General features: G+C 43.9%; 1 protein-coding gene across 1 annotated transcript in view; it reads left to right on the plus strand.

Moving 5' to 3' along the window:
• LOC137656666 (uncharacterized) overlaps positions 1–10000 on the plus strand; it is a 327800-nt gene that overhangs the window by 297027 nt on the left and 20773 nt on the right. The window lies entirely within an intron of this gene.

The following is a 10000-nucleotide window of genomic DNA, read 5'->3' on the forward strand; positions in this document are numbered from 1 at the left end:
ACTATTAACTGGGAATGTCTTCTTTTAGAATTGCTATGTATGTCTGAAAATACTGTAATTCACTCATTTTGTGAAGTGTTTGCTACGAGGAAGATTGTTACTTTACCTTTTAGAAATTCAATATCTGATAGCTGGCCTCTGTGAGTCATCATGCTTAAGTAATTCACATTTTTACTAATTTTGCCTTTCATTTAGTCCAAGGGAATTCAAAATAGGCTGTATGAATTTTCTCTTTTTGTATCCTACGCTATTTCCCACACATAATTGGTTGTATGACTCCGTGAGCTTCAAACCACGGTGTTCAAGGTTATCTCCAGAGATGAATTAGGCTTTCTTGATCAAAGAAATAGAATTTTCTAAATAGTTTCTGATAAACATTCAAAATCTCTTGAATGAATATTCATTCAAATGATAGTGAGCCTGGTTCATTGTAGACTCAGAGTTGTGATGTCATGATTTGAAATGTGCCAAATGCAAAAAGTTTGGAATAATTACAATGCAAAACTTTAAGAAGATTTATGCAGGTGCTAGAGTGCTAAATGCATAAGAATAAAACAGCTGTAGAGAAGAGAAAAGGTGCCAATAAAATGTAAAAAGCACTAACATGGCTCCCTCCATGTACAGTGTTTTCATAGTAAACTATTATAGTTGCCAACTAGCAGTGAGAACTGACTGTTAAGGATACTTATTTGGTAAAGCTATCCAGATAAGTTGCTCAAGGTAAGTTATAATGATGCTTTTGTGCTATGTTGTCTCTACCACAAATACAAAGAAAGTTTCTTGTTCCTTTCCCATTTAGTGGTGAAAACATCCTCTCTTAAAGCGATCTTTAATATTTTCTAACATGGTTCTGAATGGTTAATTCTTCTTAACATTTCAATATAAACAAAAGAGAATGTTTGATATAGAACAATGAAATTGAATTTCTTCCTTGTAGTAGTTTTTAGAGGAAGAATTTAGTCGATTAATTATGAAATTTATTCATGCAGTAAAAGCTTGGAATACACGAGTGAATGCAAGTTAAGCATTTTTGGGCTCGGCCATATCGTCCTGATGGAAGGTTCCTTTAGGTAGCTTTCTAAGAAATATTTTCTACAGTGATACTCCCAGAGAATTAACCATAGGTCTCCAGAATTTTAACTCCTGGTGCGAGTATCCTTAATATATCTTTAAGGATATCGCATAATATCAGGGGACGTATTTTTTGATACGACACATAGCAATCTTCACCCCGAATAGATTTAACTCTTTGAGGGGGAAGAGTGGCGAACGAAAGAGGAGCCGTTATCAAGGTACCCGGTGGACCTCCTCTCCATACTACTACGGCCCATCATTCTTTTGAACTGTAGCATTTAAGCTAAGTGCGCTCCTACGTTTCTCTCGGTGTTGTTACTGTTTCTTGGAATATTATCATGCAATCTCCAGCATCTTCATCCTCTGGAAAGTTGAGTATTTTATCTTTCCTATGTATAAATTTAAGGCTCCCTTCTCACAGTTAAATTCGTATAATTTAAGCATGTTTACTGGAGCGTAGCTGACACCGGAGGCAGCCATTTTGAGACCGCTGTCACTCGTCATAAATGCATTTTATTTAGTCAGTAGTGCGACGCTCCCGGTATTTAGCTATAAAGAAACTTTTTAGCTAGTTAGGCAAATTATACTAGTGAAGATTTGCATACATTATAATATTTCCTCTCCCGATATGTAACGTTACTTTTGTATACGATTGGGACCCCGGTGGTACCAACCGTAGGCGCGGTTCCCACCCGAGTTAGGCTAGCCTAACCCGTTTTGTATACGTTAGTAAAGTATGAAAGGCAAGCAAATATAAGTGTTAAGTGTATGGGCGACCTCCGGTGAAGCCGGACCCCGGTGAAGCCGGACCCCGGTGAAGCCGGAGCGTAATGAGATGTCCTGAATAAAGCCGCCTTAGCCAAAGGCAAGGTAAATATAAGTGTGAAGTGTATGGGCGACCTCCGGTGACGCCGGAGGATAATGAGATACCCTGAATAATTCAATTGTGGCTAATAATTCAATTGTGAAGATATAAAAGCCAAGCCGCAGCTAAAGGCTAAGGCTTAGATCATAGCAAAGCGTATTTTCAAACTCCGGTGAGGCCGGAGGGAGAAGAAAGGTCCTGAATAATTATTGTGAATAAAAACACAATTGTAATAACAATGGCTATTGTGGATATGGCCGTGGCCTGAGACCGCAGTAAGGGCCACTGGAGGGTCGTATCTAAACAATATGAAGCCCGTCCCATGTAGTAAACAATATATAAATATAACAATAGAACGAAAGTCATTGAGAATCCCTCAAGCCGGAGTAGAACTCAAGGCGGAGTGGAAAACGTTCATAAACTACTCCCGAGCCGTAACGGGGAGAGGACGAAACACGGACCAAAATAACGCTAACAATTGAAAAGTCACGAAAAATAAATAACTCGTAAGTTATCATCCACCCCGAGGGGGAGAGGTGAGGGAGGGAGAACCCGTTGAACGCACAAAACGGAAAACGGGAAATCCGCTCAACCACCAGAGCTAAGAAAGAAAACGAGAGAAAGGGGTAACTCGTGACTGTGAACAGAAAACGGGGACCCCAAGCTCTCGCTCTCTTAAACACAAAAACAGGACTAAAAAACACACAACACTATAAAAAATGTATAAAATAAACCTGTACATCCATAAAACACTACGAGCGAAGAATAGCAACTGCTAAAACTTAAAATAAATAGCACAGTCGAGTGACGAACGCCTCGGAGGGGCGGGTACTAAACAAATACAAAGCTAAATCGCTATCTCGTTCGTAGGCTGGACTTACTAGCAACAAGTACCATGAGCATAAATACACAAAAAAATAAAAATAAAAATAATAACGGTTCTAAAGGCATAAGGCCAGGGACTTAACCAAGAACCTAAGTGACAGAGTACTAAACGGGCAGACAAAGATGAATTCCCAAACAAGTGAACAAACAATGGCCGCCATGAAAGGCCAGACGGGAATAATAAAACAGACTACAGTATACTGGATATAAAACAAAAGCCCGGTACAATAAAACACTGTCAAAACAATCTATGGTACTTAACATTGGAATGTGTGAAGATGGAGCTTCGGACATGACAAAATAAATCCACGATTGATAAAAAAGACCGAGAGCACAACAAAACAATTCAACACTTTGTATTCCAAAAAGAAGGATGCTGTTCAGATGGCGCTCGCGTCGTGGCGCTGGTGGTTGGCTAGGACCTTTGTATCGGCCCATCCCTTTGACGAAGGAATTAACTAAATGGAAGACAACCTGTGAATAGTGGTTTTCACGCGCCTTTGCTTTATACACGACACCCAAAAGGTGCTCGCGCGAGGATAGTAACCTCAGCATTCCATGCTTTTTTCTTTCTCTGGTATAATTGGAAGGTTTTATCAGAAAAGATATATAAGAAGGACTCTCTTTTCACCGGGCGCCACAGGTCTCTCCCCAGAAATAGATTTTTCCTTCGTCAAAATCCCTTTTCTATTGTTTAACCTCTTCATATTGTTTCCTATTAATTCGGTTGGCGACTTATATCCCCTAGAATATATGGGCATAATTCGATATTTTTCTCTTTTAGAGAAAAGAGGCTAAATCCTTTCTCCTCCCTCAGCTCCGCCATCACAAGTGGCAACCCTATCTTTCGTCATCGCCACCTAGTAGTAAACTCCGGCTTGACTTAGATAGTATTTACTGACTATCATCTTTGCCGCCAAGTATCCCGGCTTCGAAGTATGACAATAACTCAGGGTGTACTGTCTTGCAGCCGACAATATCGCCAACAGGGGAATCTTTGTTCCTCTGCCGCCATGGGAAGCTATGCTTCCTTAGTTTACAGCCGAAAGTAGGCGGCATACCTGCCGCCGCCTTTCTCCCCTGTAAACTATAAGACACGTCTTATAGCCGACAATGTCGCCGACAAGGGAATCTTTGTTCCTCTGCCGACCACGACGGTGTCGGCACAGGAAGCCATGCTTCCTTAGTTTACAGCCGAAAGTAGGCGGCATACCTGCCGCCGCCCTTCTCTCTTGAAAACTATAAGACCCTTTTCCCTCCCCCCTCTGTCCTTTAGTGTCGGTCTAGCCGTCACAACATTCTTTCGCCGGTATTCTGACAGACGTCCTGGCTTGCTGGGTTAACTAAGTTGCTGGCCGGGACCCTACCAGCGGTGGTTAGGTTGCCGCCTCGGCCAGCTCCTCCTTATGTCCTTCCTTCACCGGAAGCGAATGCCCCCGGGGTAAAGATTGAGCCGGCCCTGACGGCTGCCAGTGGGAAACCCATTATACTGTTGAGAATTCTTCAGTCCTCTCTTGGACTGCCATCCATAGACCTTGCAACTGGCAGTACAGCTGGCGGCAAAAGTTGTGGCTTGATGGAAGCAAGAATCAGATGCATTCCTCCCCTTCCAATAGAACTCATTCTGGCAAGGAGACATCAGGCGGCAGTAGCCCTCCTACACTTCCAATTATTGTGCTAAACCATAATACTGTAATAGGAAATCCTCCTTTCCATTCTTTCTCTCTATCAGTTACGCACTAGCCTAACCCCAGTAGTGTACCGGTAAAACTACAGTATACAACAATACAGTAGCCAGTAAAACTACAGTATATAACTATTCAGTAGTTAGAAAACTACAGTATATAACAATACAGTAGTTGATAAAACTACAGTATACAACAATACAGTAGTTGGTAAAACTACAGTATACAACAATACAGTAGTTGATAAAACTACAGTATACAACAATACAGTAGTTGGTAAAACTACAGTATACAACAATACAGTAGTACAAGTACTGTATTTCTAATATGCTCTGTGTATCCTTTCACAGTCTATTGTTGGGACCGCATAACATGTTGAGGTTGAAGTATTCCCTCAACACCCTGATGAATCTTTTGATTATCGGGTCACTTAGGAAACACTGTTCAGTATTAATATTCTACAGGTGGAGGAGTTAGTATAAATGTTCACTAACTCCGGCTTTACGTACGGGAGTTATTCCACCCTGTATTTTCCCTTATAAGGAATTTAGATATCAATATTGACGGAGGTCTCAGTGATTACCTGGGAGAGGAAACACAGATATGTGTCTTTCTTATTTCCTTTCTAGCTTGCTATCCTAAGCTATTAGATATAATAGTAAGTATTACTATTTTTAAGTATGCATTTATATCAATGATATAAAGAACTGAATACTCATTTCACTCTTTCTTTCCTTACAGGAGGAGCCAATGGTGAAGTGTGCAGTTGTGTTCTGCAACCAGAAGAGTAAGGACTTTTGTGGGCATACGATGTGCAGGTCTCATGCCCCCTGCTGCATCGTATCTGGATCCCTGAGGTATTGGGACCCGAAGGGTTCCTCCAACTGCTCGACCTTGCTGACCGACGGCATAGGGGAAGAGATCCCTGACACCACGGAGTCAAGGGATACAGCAAGGGAAACCCTTCGAAGGTGGGTAAGAGGGTTCCAGAAGAACTCTCCGGGACCTTACCTACCTAACGAATCTCTAAGGTGCCTTCTGTTCCCTAAGGCTCAATCCAGTGCGGTTGTGACCCAGGTACAGGACACAGACATCAACAAGGCACTGCAAGGCATGGACATCCACCAAGAACGGATGTCGGTGTCCACCGACACCGAACAGGACCTACTGTAAGAAGGCCCTGAAGAAGTGGTTCAACTACCCATAGAGGAAGAAGGATCCGTTTCAACGGTAACTGAGGACCCTCAGTTCACTGTGACGGTATATCAACCTGTGCCATCAACCTCTTCAGCCCCAACTCCCCAACTGGCTATGGAGGTGAGCAGGAGCGAAGCCATCCTAGAGTCGATCCAGCAAATGTTGACAGTGTTCCGGAAGGAAGAAGAGGGGATTAAACAAGATCTCAAAGAGACGAAGAGAGAGGTAAAGGAAGGGAAACGCTCTGGCGCTTCCAGGTGCTCTACTAAGCCCCTTAGAGTATCTGATGTCCCTCACTGCTCCGAAACCAACCCCTGGAGGTATACGGAACACATGCCCATGATGAATGGGAAGCTTTATATCTCTGAGAAGTTGGGAGCCAAACCCCTTGAAGATATCCAATTCTGGCCCAGCTTTTCAGCATACCCAGATTGCTACAGGAGACTGCGAGATGAACCAACATCCCGCGAGGAGACGGTACCTAAGGAAGTCATTGTCTTCGAGCGTGACAAGGCACAGGCTATCGTAACCAAGACCTTGAAAGGAGCTGGATATACCAACTCCAAAGTCTTGGCATTGAGCAATAGGCACCCATCCTTCATTGGTCCTTCCTCCAGAGCTTTCCCTTTTTCGGTGAAAGCCCTTGACTGTGTCATGATAGCAGACGATGAGGGCAAACCGTACCCAGTCCTAGAGGAATGCAAACCATTATCTCTAGCCATGCCTACCTGTGAGAAAAAGTGGAAAGACGTACATCTAACCTTTTCCGTCTCTAAGTTGGATCAGGAGATAGCAGGTCAGCAGTTCAACAAGAACCTTCCAAAGTTGCCAGAATATCTTTTGAGAAGGGAACAGGAGACAAAAGAAAGACTTGCCACCCCTTTGTCTCATCAGAACTGCCTGGAAATTGTGCAGGCCTAACCAATGCCCCAGACATGTACATGGTTTTAGCCAGTCCCACATGGGTACCCTTGTGAAGGACTTATATGCCTTCGTCAGGTCAAGGAAGACCCGTAGAGAGCATGTGTTTGCTGCAGCAACAGTAAAGCACGAACCCAGGAAGCTGATCACATCATGCATCTGGGACAAAGACCTTTTCCCACAAGATGTGGTTCAAGAAGTTATTGCCAAAGCCGCTACAGAAAACAGGAACCTTCTCCAAAAGTGGGGCATGTCTTCTAAGAGCAAATCATCCTCAGACAGTGGTCCCCAGCCTAAGAACAAGAAGGCAAAGAAACCACGTAGACCTGCACAACTTCCAACCGTTGTTTTCAACCCAGGTTTGAGAGGCACACGACTACCTTTCAGCCCTACAAAGGTAGAGGCCCCAAAAAGAAGCTCCTCTAGAAACCCCTTAAGGGGTAGAGGAGGACGCAGTCACAGAAGCAAGTCCTTAGGAACCGCTAACCAATGAGAGGTTCCTGGTAGGAGGCAGACTCTTCCACTTTCGGGATTGTTGGACCTTCAATCCCTGGGCCCACAGCCTAATCACGAATGGACTCGGTTGGAATTGGAACAAAATTCCACCCCCTTTTCCAGAATTCTTCCAACACTCCACCCCCTTGTTGGAAGAATATACCTTAGAACTCTTGAACAAGAAGGTAATAAGGAAAGTAAAGTCCTTCAGATTCCAGGGAAGGCTGTTCTGTGTTCCCAAGAAAGACTTTTACAAACTCAGTGTCATTTTAGACTTGTCTCCTCTCAAGTTCATCGAGAACAACAAGTTCCGGATACTTACCTTACAACACATAAGGATCCTTCTACCAAAAGGGGCGTACAGTCTCAATAAACCTGGCAGATGCTTACTGGCACCTACCTGTCAGTCTCCCCCTCTCCTCCTACCTAGGATTCAGGATACAGAAGACAAAGTATGTCTTCACAGCCTTACCCTTTGGGCTAAACATAGCTCCAAAGATATTCACAAACTTTGCGGATACAATCGTCCAACAACTACGCTCAGAAGGAATTCAGGTAGTAGCATACCTGGACGATTGGCTGGTGTGGGCAGCATCCAAGGCTTCAAGATCAACCGCAAGAAGTCTTGCCTTTCTCCAGCTCAGAAGTTTCAATGGTTAGGAATCTATTGGAACTTACTGTCACACCATCTCTCCATTCCACTGAAGAAGAGGAGAGAGATAGCGGGAACTGTCAAGAAACTAATCAAACACAAGAGGATTTCAAGACGCCAACAGGAAAGAGTATTGAGCTCTCTCCAGTTCGCAGCAGTGACAGACCCAATGCTAAAAGCACAGTTAAAGGATGCGTCAGGAGTCTGGAGAAGATACGCATCAAACGCTTGAAGAGATCAACAAAGGTTGACACCGACCCGATTGCGCACGGTATTAAGGCCGTAGTCAACAGCTAAGAGCCTAGCACGAACAATTCCCTTACAACCACCTCAACCATCAGTGGTGATACACACAGATGCCTCCCTGGAAGGATGGGGAGGCCATTCGTAAACAAGGAAAGTGCAGGGGAATTGGTCGCCCCAGTTCAAAATCTTTCACATCAACATCTTGGAGGCTATGGCAGTCTTCCTAACATTGAAGAAACTATCCCCTCGCAGGTCAGTCCATATCAGACTGGTCTTGGACAACGAAGTGATAGTAAGGTGTCTAAATCGATAAGGCTCGAGATCACCTCACATCAATCATGTGATGTTAGCCATCTTCTACTTGGCAAGGAAGAGAAGATGGCACTTATCAGAAGTTCACCTTCAAGGGTTCGGCAATGTGATGGCGGATGCTTTATCCAGGCGAAAGCTGATAGAGACAGAATGGTCCCTAGATGCAGACTCATTCTCCTTCATCTTGGAAAAAGTCCCAGAACTGCAGATCGACCTCTTCACAACAAGCGACAACAAGAAACTACCTCGTCATGTAACCCCTTACGAGGACCTTCAAGCAGAAGCGATAGACTCCATGTCTCTCGATTGGAACAGATGGAATCGAATCTACCTGTTCCCACCAACCAATCTCCTGCTAAAAGTCCTCGACAAACTAGATCCTTCAGAAGAACAGCTGCATTAGTGGCCCCCAAATGGCCCAGATTCAATTGGTTCCCTTTAGTTCTAGAATTGAAACTGAAGCTGCTTCCTCTGCCAAAACCAGTTTTATCCCAACTGGTTCAAAAGTCGGCTGTTTACGCTTCATCCTTGAGAACCAACAACCTACATCTCACGATTTTCTCGCCCTAGCAACGAAGAAAAGGTTTGGGATCTCAAAGGACAAGATCGACTTCATCGAAGAATACAAGTCAAGTTCAACTAGGAGACAATATGAATCGTCTTGGAAAAAGTGGGTTTCCTTTGTGAAAGCAAGGAAACCGACAGAAATATCAATAGACTTCTGTCTCTCCTTCATCCACCTACACGAACAAGGCTTCGCAGCCACCACAATAACTGCATGTAAGTCGGCTTTGACTAGACCTCTTCTGTACACCTTTCAGGTGAAATCTTCAATAAGATACCAAAAGAATGCGCTAGACTCAACCCGGCAACCCCTCCAAAGCTCATAACATGGTCGTTGGACAAAGTCTTGCACTATGCTTCGAATCTAAACAATGAGGATTGCATCCTAAAGGATCTAACACAGAAAGTGATATTTCTGTTTGCTATAGCCTCAGGGGCAAGAGTTAGTGAAATAGTAGCCCTATCCAGAAATGAAGGCCATATCCAGTTCTTGGAAAAAGGAGAACTGAATCTCTTCCCTGATCCTACCTTTCTCGCCAAAAACGAGCTGCCCACCGAAAGGTGGGGTCCTTGGAGAATCTGCCCTCTGAAGGAAGATGTCTCTCTCTGCCTAGTAGAGTGTCTCAAGGTCTATCTTCGAAGAACTTCAGACTTCAAGGAGGGACAGCTCTTCCGAGGCAAAACCTCAGGATCAATCGTATCTCTAAGACAACTGAGGGCGAAACTCACCTACTTTATTCGCAGAGCGGACCCTGACAGCACACCCGCAGGTCATGATCCAAGGAAAGTTGCTTCTTCGTTAGATTTCTTTCAACTCATGGACTTTGAGAGGCTCCACTCATATACAGGGTGGAAATCATCCAGAGTCTTCTATAAACATTATGCAAAGCAAGTGCACGAGATAAAATACTTTGTGGTGGCGGCAGGTTGTGTTATAAAACCTGTCGTCTAGTGCTGCGATGAATAGTGGACTGTTTTGGGACTCAACGGTGTATCGAGTGAATAGGTGTTAACACCTTCTAGTGAAAATCACTATGGTGATTGATCGGCTGTTCTATACAGGGGCAGAATCTAACCGATAACACCAGTGCCGTGTGAACATTT

The sequence above is a fragment of the Palaemon carinicauda genome, chromosome 17, assembly GCF_036898095.1.
Source record: "Palaemon carinicauda isolate YSFRI2023 chromosome 17, ASM3689809v2, whole genome shotgun sequence".
In the NCBI taxonomy this organism is placed as follows: domain Eukaryota; kingdom Metazoa; phylum Arthropoda; class Malacostraca; order Decapoda; family Palaemonidae; genus Palaemon; species Palaemon carinicauda.